A 9,604-nucleotide genomic window follows, 5' to 3' on the forward strand; every position below is an offset into this window, starting at 1 on the left:
CTTGATTGAAGGGGAGTATCATTCAATATTGAAACAGCTATAATTTCGAAGATTCTGGCAAAAATAATCATTTTTCGAAGAAAATATTAATATATTTTGACTTATTTTACCCCAAAATATTGACGCATAATTACTTGTCAAAGGCAATTTTCTCCACAAATCGAATTGGAATGCGTTCTAGGGTCCCTTAGGCATCTTACCTGGAAGATTGGAGCAATTTCATTTTTTGGCCTAAATTGAAAATATTACAAGGGGTAAGCCTTACATTTTTCATCAAATTTGGCCAAAAAATGACTTTTCTTCAAACTTCGCAGGAATGCATCTTGATTGAAGGGGAGTATCATTCAATATTGAGACAACTATAATTGCAAAGATTTTGGCAAAAATAATCATTTTTCGAAGAAAACATTCATAATTTTGACAGATTTTGCCCCGAAATATTGACGCATCATTACTTTTCAAAGACAATTTTCTCCACAAATCGAATTGGAATGCGTTCTAGGGTCCCTTAGGCATCTTACCTGGAAGTTTGGAGCAATTTCATTTTTTGGCCTAAATTGAAAATATTACAAGGGGTAAGCCTTACATTTTTCATCAAATTTGGCCTAAAAATGACTTTTCTTCAAACTTCGCAGAAATGCCTCTTGATTGAAGGGGAGTATCATTCAATATTGAAACAGCTATAATTTCGAAGATTCTGGCAAAAATAATCATTTTTCGAAGGAAATACTAATATATTTTGACTTATTTTACCCCAAAATATTGACGCAAAATTACTTTTCAAAGGCAATTTTCTCCACAAATCGAATTGGAATGCGTTCTAGGGTCCCTTAGGCATCTTTCCTGGAAGTTGGAGCAATTTCATTTCTTGGCCAAAATTGAAAAATATTACAAGGGGTAAGCCTTACATTTTTGATCAAATTTGGCCCAAAAATGACTTTTCTTCAAACTTCGCAGCAATGCCTCTTGATTGAAGGGGAGTATCATTCAATATTGAAACAGCTATAATTTCGAAGATTCTGGCAAAAATAATCATTTTTCGAAGAAAATATTAATATATTTTGACTTATTTTACCCCAAAATATTGACGCATAATTACTTGTCAAAGGCAATTTTCTCCACAAATCGAATGGAATGCGTTCTAGGGTCCCTTAGGCATCTTACCTGGAAGTTTGGAGCAATTTCATTTTTTGGCCTAAATTGAAAATATTACAAGGGGTAAGCCTTACATTTTTGATCAAATTTGTCCCAAAAATGACTTTTCTTCAAACTTCGCAGAAATGCCTCTTGATTGAAGGGGAGTATCATTCAATATTGAAACAGCTATAATTTCGAAGATTCTGGCAAAAATAATCATTTTTCGAAGAAAATATTAATATATTTTGACTTATTTTACCCCAAAATATTGACGCATAATTACTTGTCAAAGGCAATTTTCTCCACAAATCGAATGGAATGCGTTCTAGGGTCCCTTAGGCATCTTACCTGGAAGTTTGGAGCAATTTCATTTTTTGGCCTAAATTGAAAATATTACAAGGGGTAAGCCTTACATTTTTGATCAAATTTGGCAAAAAAATGACTTTTCTTCAAACTTCGCAGAAATGCCTCTTGATTGAAGGGGAGTATCATTCAATATTGAAACAGCTATAATTTCGAAGATTCTGGCAAAAATAATCATTTTTCGAAGAAAATATTAATATATTTTGACTTATTTTACCCCAAAATATTGACGCATAATTACTTGTCAAAGGCAATTTTCTCCACAAATCGAATGGAATGCGTTCTAGGGTCCCTTAGGCATCTTACCTGGAAGTTTGGAGCAATTTCATTTTTTGGCCTAAATTGAAAATATTACAAGGGGTAAGCATTACATTTTTCATCAAATTTGGCAAAAAAATGACTTTTCTTCAAACTTCGCAGAAATGCCTCTTGATTGAAGGTGAGTATCATTCAATATTGAAACAGCTATAATTTCGAAGATTCTGGCAAAAATAATCATTTTTCGAAGAAAATATTAATATATTTTGACTTATTTTACCCTAAAATATTGACGCATAATTACTTGTCAAAGGCAAGTTTCTCCACAAATCGAATTGGAATGCGTTCTAGGGTCCCTTAGGCATCTTACCTGGAAGTTTGGAGCAATTTCATTTTTTGGCCTAAATTGAAAATATTACAAGGGGTAAGCCTTACATTTTTCATCAAATTTGGCCAAAAAATGACTTTTCTTCAAACTTCGCAGAAATGCCTCTTGATTGAAGGGGAGTATCATTCAATATTGAAACAGCTATAATTTCGAAGATTCTGGCAAAAATAATCATTTTTCGAAGAAAATATTAATATATTTTGACTTATTTTACCCCAAAATATTGACGCATAATTACTTGTCAAAGGCAATTTTCTCCACAAATCGAATGGAATGCGTTCTAGGGTCCCTTAGGCATCTTACCTGGAAGTTTGGAGCAATTTCATTTTTTGGCCTAAATTGAAAATATTACAAGGGGTAAGCCTTACATTTTTGATCAAATTTGTCCCAAAAATGACTTTTCTTCAAACTTCGCAGAAATGCCTCTTGATTGAAGGGGAGTATCATTCAATATTGAAACAGCTATAATTTCGAAGATTCTGGCAAAAATAATCATTTTTCGAAGAAAATATTAATATATTTTGACTTATTTTACCCCAAAATATTGACGCATAATTACTTGTCAAAGGCAATTTTCTCCACAAATCGAATGGAATGCGTTCTAGGGTCCCTTAGGCATCTTACCTGGAAGTTTGGAGCAATTTCATTTTTTGGCCTAAATTGAAAATATTACAAGGGGTAAGCATTACATTTTTCATCAAATTTGGCAAAAAAATGACTTTTCTTCAAACTTCGCAGAAATGCCTCTTGATTGAAGGGGAGTATCATTCAATATTGAAACAGCTATAATTTCGAAGATTCTGGCAAAAATAATCATTTTTCGAAGGAAATACTAATATATTTTGACTTATTTTACCCCAAAATATTGACGCAAAATTACTTTTCAAAGGCAATTTTCTCCACAAATCGAATTGGAATGCGTTCTAGGGTCCCTTAGGCATCTTTCCTGGAAGTTGGAGCAATTTCATTTCTTGGCCAAAATTGAAAAATATTACAAGGGGTAAGCCTTACATTTTTGATCAAATTTGGCCCAAAAATGACTTTTCTTCAAACTTCGCAGAAATGCCTCTTGATTGAAGGGGAGTATCATTCAATATTGAAACAGCTATAATTTCGAAGATTCTGGCAAAAATAATCATTTTTCGAAGAAAATATTAATATATTTTGACTTATTTTACCCCAAAATATTGACGCATAATTACTTGTCAAAGGCAATTTTCTCCACAAATCGAATTGGAATGTGTTCTAGGGTCCCTTAGGCATCTTACCTGGAAGTTTGGAGCAATTTCATTTTTTGGCCTAAATTGAAAATATTACAAGGGGTAAGCCTTACATTTTTGATCAAATTTGTCCCAAAAATGACTTTTCTTCAAACTTCGCAGAAATGCCTCTTGATTGAAGGGGAGTATCATTCAATATTGAAACAGCTATAATTTCGAAGATTCTGGCAAAAATAATCATTTTTCGAAGAAAATATTAATATATTTTGACTTATTTTACCCCAAAATATTGACGCATAATTACTTGTCAAAGGCAATTTTCTCCACAAATCGAATGGAATGCGTTCTAGGGTCCCTTAGGCATCTTACCTGGAAGTTTGGAGCAATTTCATTTTTTGGCCTAAATTGAAAATATTACAAGGGGTAAGCATTACATTTTTCATCAAATTTGGCCAAAAAATGACTTTTCTTCAAACTTCGCAGAAATGCCTCTTGATTGAAGGGGAGTATCATTCAATATTGAAACAGCTATAATTTCGAAGATTCTGGCAAAAATAATCATTTTTCGAAGAAAATATTAATATATTTTGACTTATTTTACCCTAAAATATTGACGCATAATTACTTGTCAAAGGCAAGTTTCTCCACAAATCGAATTGGAATGCGTTCTAGGGTCCCTTAGGCATCTTACCTGGAAGTTTGGAGCAATTTCATTTTTTGGCCTAAATTGAAAATATTACAAGGGGTAAGCCTTACATTTTTCATCAAATTTGGCCAAAAAATGACTTTTCTTCAAACTTCGCAGAAATGCCTCTTGATTGAAGGGGAGTATCATTCAATATTGAAACAGCTATAATTTCGAAGATTCTGGCAAAAATAATCATTTTTCGAAGAAAATACTAATATATTTGGACTGATTTTACCCCAAAATATTGACGCATAATTACTTTTCAAAGGCAATTTCTCCACAAATCGAATTGGAATGCGTTTTAGGGTCCCTTAGGCATCTTTCCTGGATGTTTGGAGCAATTTCATTTTTTGGCCAAAATTGAAAATATTACAAGGGGTAAGCCTTACATTTTTCATCAAATTTGGCCAAAAAATTACTTTTCTTCAAACTTCGCAGGAATGCATCTTGATTGAAGGGGAGTATCATTCAATATTGAGACAACTATAATTGCAAAGATTTTGGCAAAAATAATCATTTTTCGAAGAAAACATTCATAATTTTGACAGATTTTGCCCCGAAATATTGACGCATAATTACTTTTCAAAGACAATTTTCTCCACAAATCGAATTGGAATGCGTTCTAGGGTCCCTTAGGCATCTTACCTGGAAGTTTGGAGCAATTTAATTTTTTGGCCTAAATTGAAAATATTACAAGGGGTAAGCCTTACATTTTTGATCAAATTTGTCCCAAAAATGACTTTTCTTCAAACTTCGCAGAAATGCCTCTTGATTGAAGGGGAGTATCATTCAATATTGAAACAGCTATAATTTCGAAGATTCTGGCAAAAATAATCATTTTTCGAAGAAAATATTAATATATTTTGACTTATTTTACCCCAAAATATTGACGCATAATTACTTGTCAAAGGCAATTTTCTCCACAAATCGAATGGAATGCGTTCTAGGGTCCCTTAGGCATCTTACCTGGAAGTTTGGAGCAATTTCATTTTTTGGCCTAAATTGAAAATATTACAAGGGGTAAGCCTTACATTTTTCATCAAATTTGGCAAAAAAATGACTTTTCTTCAAACTTCGCAGAAATGCCTCTTGATTGAAGGGGAGTATCATTCAATATTGAAACAGCTATAATTTCGAAGATTCTGGCAAAAATAATCATTTTTCGAAGAAAATATTAATATATTTTGACTTATTTTACCCCAAAATATTGACGCATAATTACTTGTCAAAGGCAATTTTCTCCACAAATCGAATTGGAATGCGTTCTAGGGTCCCTTAGGCATCTTTCCTGGAAGTTGGAGCAATTTCATTTCTTGGCCAAAATTGAAAAATATTACAAGGGGTAAGCCTTACATTTTTCATCAAATTTGGCCAAAAAATGACTTTTCTTCAAACTTCGCAGAAATGCCTCTTGATTGAAGGGGAGTATCATTCAATATTGAGACAACTATAATTTCAAAGATTTTGGCAAAAATAATCATTTTTCGAAGAAAACATTCATAATTTTGACAGATTTTGCCCCAAAATATTGACGCATAATTACTTTTCAAAGACAATTTTCTCCACAAATCGAATTGGAATGCGTTCTAGGGTCCCTTAGGCATCTTTCCTGGAAGTTTGGAGCAATTTCATTATTTGGCCTAAATTGAAAATATTACAAGGGGTAAGCCTTACATTTTTGATCAAATTTGACTTTGGCAAAAAATGACTTTTCTTCAAACTTTGCCGCTTGATGAAAGTGGAGTATCATTCAATATTGAATTAAGTTTGAAAAGGCAATATCCTCTAGATTTTCTCCAGGTAATGTTAGTTTTTCAAAATGTTTGATAAAAAATGAGTGGTTTTGCAGTTAATATTTTATTTTTAACATACCACAATAATATGGTGGGGGCCGGGGGGGGGGGGGGGGGGAGCCCTTTATGCTACCGTTAGAAATTAATGTTTTTATGGTTTTATTTAAATTTTGTCCTAGTGGCGCGCCATAGAACCTCTAATTTAAAGATGGCTGCCCGCACAACGTGCCGGATTGAATGATTCATTTCTGTGGAGTAATGTCAATGAACGACAGCTTTAACATCAATATACATTTTCAAAGAAGGACCAATTTATTAGTTCATCATAGCCACCTATCATTGATCAAGTAGGTACCAACAAAGGCTTGTATTTGCTTAATTTTTAATGCCATTGAAAAGCAAAAAAAGTACGATACACACTCACTCATTACCACTGCTGGTTACGCATTAGGATTTAGGCCCTAGGCTATGGATGAGGGCGCTGTTCATTTGTGACCCTTTTTCTGAATAGGATTCGGATTAGGAAATTGTGATTAAAGTTTTGATTTTTGGCACATTCAAACTGTTTTATTGAAATTCAAATATCAGAAATTTTGAAATCATTGCCGTCTGCCATATATTTATTGAAATATGCATGAATCATGGAGGAATAAAATTTCCTCCATGCATGAATATAGACACAGATTCTGGGAAAATTTTTGAGTTTTGATTAAAGCAGTTCATTCAACATGTTCAATCGTGTTTCTGCACCCCATTTTGTATGCAAAATAATCACACTTTACTCTGCCTTTAAACGTACACATTTCAGTGTCTCAAACAAATCCCTGGTTTAAATCCATTTTTCTTTGGTTTGCAGATTCCGACAAAATTCAAACTTGTATTTAAATTAAATGTCTATTTCAGTTTTATTCTACAAATTAAGCCACACCAAAGACAAGTCATAATATATTCGAAAAATTGAATTAGCCTCCCTAGACAGGCTAGGCCCCCAGATTACATGGGCATGACTAGACCCGTGAACGTGGCCGTTGTATACAACTTATTACAAGCCACGTTCACGGGTCTAGAGCGTGACTAGTTTGGCCTACAGTGAGAATGATTGAAACTAGGTGCAGTAAATTTCTCAACTGGTAGGCCTAAATCTTGTGTATCAAAAAAATTACAATTGACAGGTTAATAAAAGAGAAATTTTGTCATCTTGCTGAAGATGTTTGCTGCCCCATCTTGTTGAGTTGTCATGGGTTTCTTAATTTTTTTAATTGCCCACCTAGTGTGGCCGCGGTATTGCTGGGCTGTAGCACAGCAATACCGCAGCCACACTTTGTGGGGCTAACCATATCCGCGAAATAATTTCAATTATTGAAACCAAACTCAAGTATTGAAACCGTTGTTTGTTTGTCCACAGCAATGCCAGTGTCAATGACACCCACAGGCGGCCCTAGCTGCTTCGATCGCGTCAAGATGGGTTTCATGATTGGATTCTGTGTCGGCCTGGGATCTGGCGCCCTCTTTGGTGGCTTCTCAGCATTGAGGTACCAAAATGGGCTTCATTAAATTGTGCCTTCAATCCTCATTTTTAAAATGTCCTCATTTTCGTCTTTCATATTCCAGAATTATTTTATTAATCCTAACGACAACGTACCTGAATCCATCAAAATCCACACCCCTGTTTCGGGGGATTTCGGCGGATTCAGGATACCTCCATATTGCACAAACTGGGGGATTTTGATGGATTCAGGATTGTCAGCCTAGCGGAACTGCAGGATTTTGATGGATTCAGGATACCTCTATATTGGGCAGTTGGGGGACTTTGATGGATTCAGGATCTCAACAGATTTACTCCTGCCTAACTGGTGGATTCTGATGGACTCACTGGCCACCAGCTTTTTTTTGCACGGCAAAATTGATGGATTTTGGCAGATTCAGGATACTTTCTAGTAACAGAGCCCAAGGGGTTAGGGTTAATTATAATATTATTACAAGGACAAAACCTAATGCAATATTTGACAAATTTACATCGGCAGTAGGCCTACCTGTAGCACAATCATTGCCAAGTCAGCCCGTCAATTTAAAATTAAAGTAACTTTCAATCCTGTTTTTTCCCCGTGCCACAGATATGGATTGAGGGGCAGAGAGTTAATGTCGACGGTTGGCAAGACGATGATTCAAGGCGGCGGAACATTTGGACTTTTTATGAGTGTTGGAACGGGCATTCGATGCTAGCAAACACATGCTGTTTGCCAGAAGTGGATGAATTCTGTCTGAACGCTTCTCCAAAATTTGTGACCCTTGATGTAGATGATGGACAAGTGCCACTTATGTACATAGGCTGGCTGCGCAACGATAATTGACCCTGGATGGAATCCGTGCTCAAACTTTGGCAGGCTTCTTTGCTCAATCAATTTTTCAATTACTGTAGAAAACCAAAAAAAATAAAATTTTTTTGGGAAATGAAAAAAGCTGACGGAATCATCATTTCATATTGATCGACTTTTTGTTCTCAAAACAATGGATAACTAATACCTCTCTATAAAAAGATAGAAACACAAATCAAAGAAAGAAATGGAGAGTTCAATTGAAAAGAAATGTATATGTAATTATCCAGTTTAAATTTTCATGATAGCTGCCTAATTACCTATTTTGAACATACCATTAAAGTACAAAAATTGCAGTATAACAAAATCAACAAATTGAAACCTTAAATTCTAGTTGCACCTTCTTAGAAACCCCAAAAATATAGTCGGTCTCTGGTCAGTGCGCGTGACAATGTTGATCATGCGTGTCAATGTTTTTTTCCCTTCAAATTTTCCGTGGTAGCTACAACAGCGCCCTCTATTGCTGCACCACCTCAAATTTTCGTGGGCAGCTCGACTCCAAATGGTGGAGAGCACCAAGGCAAATGATGGAGGACACCAAAGAATGAGGGAAAAAACCCAAAATGGTACCCACCTTGTCTTGAAAAAAAAAAAAAAAAAAGGCCGCATCAATTCAGGAACTTTGGTCTGACCACAGACCGACTATTTTTTTTGTTGGCCTTGCATGTAATCTTCCCAATATTAAGAATATTCTTTTAAAAATATACATCACAGTTCAACACTAAATTTTAATGAAAATTATTTAAACCATTTAAGACCACATACCCATTCATTAATTTACAATTTGAATGTTACAGGAAAAAAGTTCAAAGGTTGCTATTTTTACAAAGAGCCCATTTTGAGGGATTGATATTTCTTTGTGGAAACAACGACATTATTGGTCTGTCTTTGTATTAAAATCAAATAAAAAGTTTCAAAGGGGGAAAAATGGATTCTGTGTAAGTGTCCTTGTGACTCTGCAACTTAAAGGGAATATACAACATTTTGCTTTTGCTGTAAATTTTTAGAAATGGATGGATTTGGGGGTTAGTATTTTATAGCAAATATTGTTACACTGACTTGTTTGAAGCTTCGTGTTCGGAGATGCTGGAAAAACCAAGCAAAACAATCATGTTCATATAGTCTGGTTCCCTGACCCAACTTAAGATGAAACGGAGCAATTTATAGATGTTGGGGAATTGTAAGGTCAGGGAACCATAGGTGTTAAATCTATTGCAAAATGCGGGATAACTAAATATGGTAAATTGGGGGCAATATTTGAAAAGTTTTTTCCAACGCTGGTCGGTTGACACAAAAATACCACTTTTCTTCAAAATGTCAGCACACCAGGTGCCATGATTTTACAGGATGCTTTAGACTGTCATTCACTAACAGTCCAGTTG

General features: G+C 34.8%; 1 long non-coding RNA gene across 1 annotated transcript; it reads left to right on the top strand.

The window, feature by feature from the left end:
• The first annotated feature begins 6,034 nt into the window (after nucleotides 1–6,034).
• On the top strand, nucleotides 6,035–9,154 carry LOC119724416. The gene is made up of 3 exons (XR_005270640.1): nucleotides 6,035–6,194; nucleotides 7,253–7,379; nucleotides 7,962–9,154. It is a non-coding gene; the product is annotated as an uncharacterized LOC119724416 (long non-coding RNA).
• The last annotated feature ends 450 nt before the right edge of the window (nucleotides 9,155–9,604 follow it).

The sequence above is a fragment of the Patiria miniata genome, unplaced genomic scaffold (genome assembly GCF_015706575.1).
Source record: "Patiria miniata isolate m_02_andy unplaced genomic scaffold, ASM1570657v1 HiC_scaffold_18, whole genome shotgun sequence".
NCBI classification, from domain to species: Eukaryota; Metazoa; Echinodermata; class Asteroidea; order Valvatida; family Asterinidae; genus Patiria; species Patiria miniata.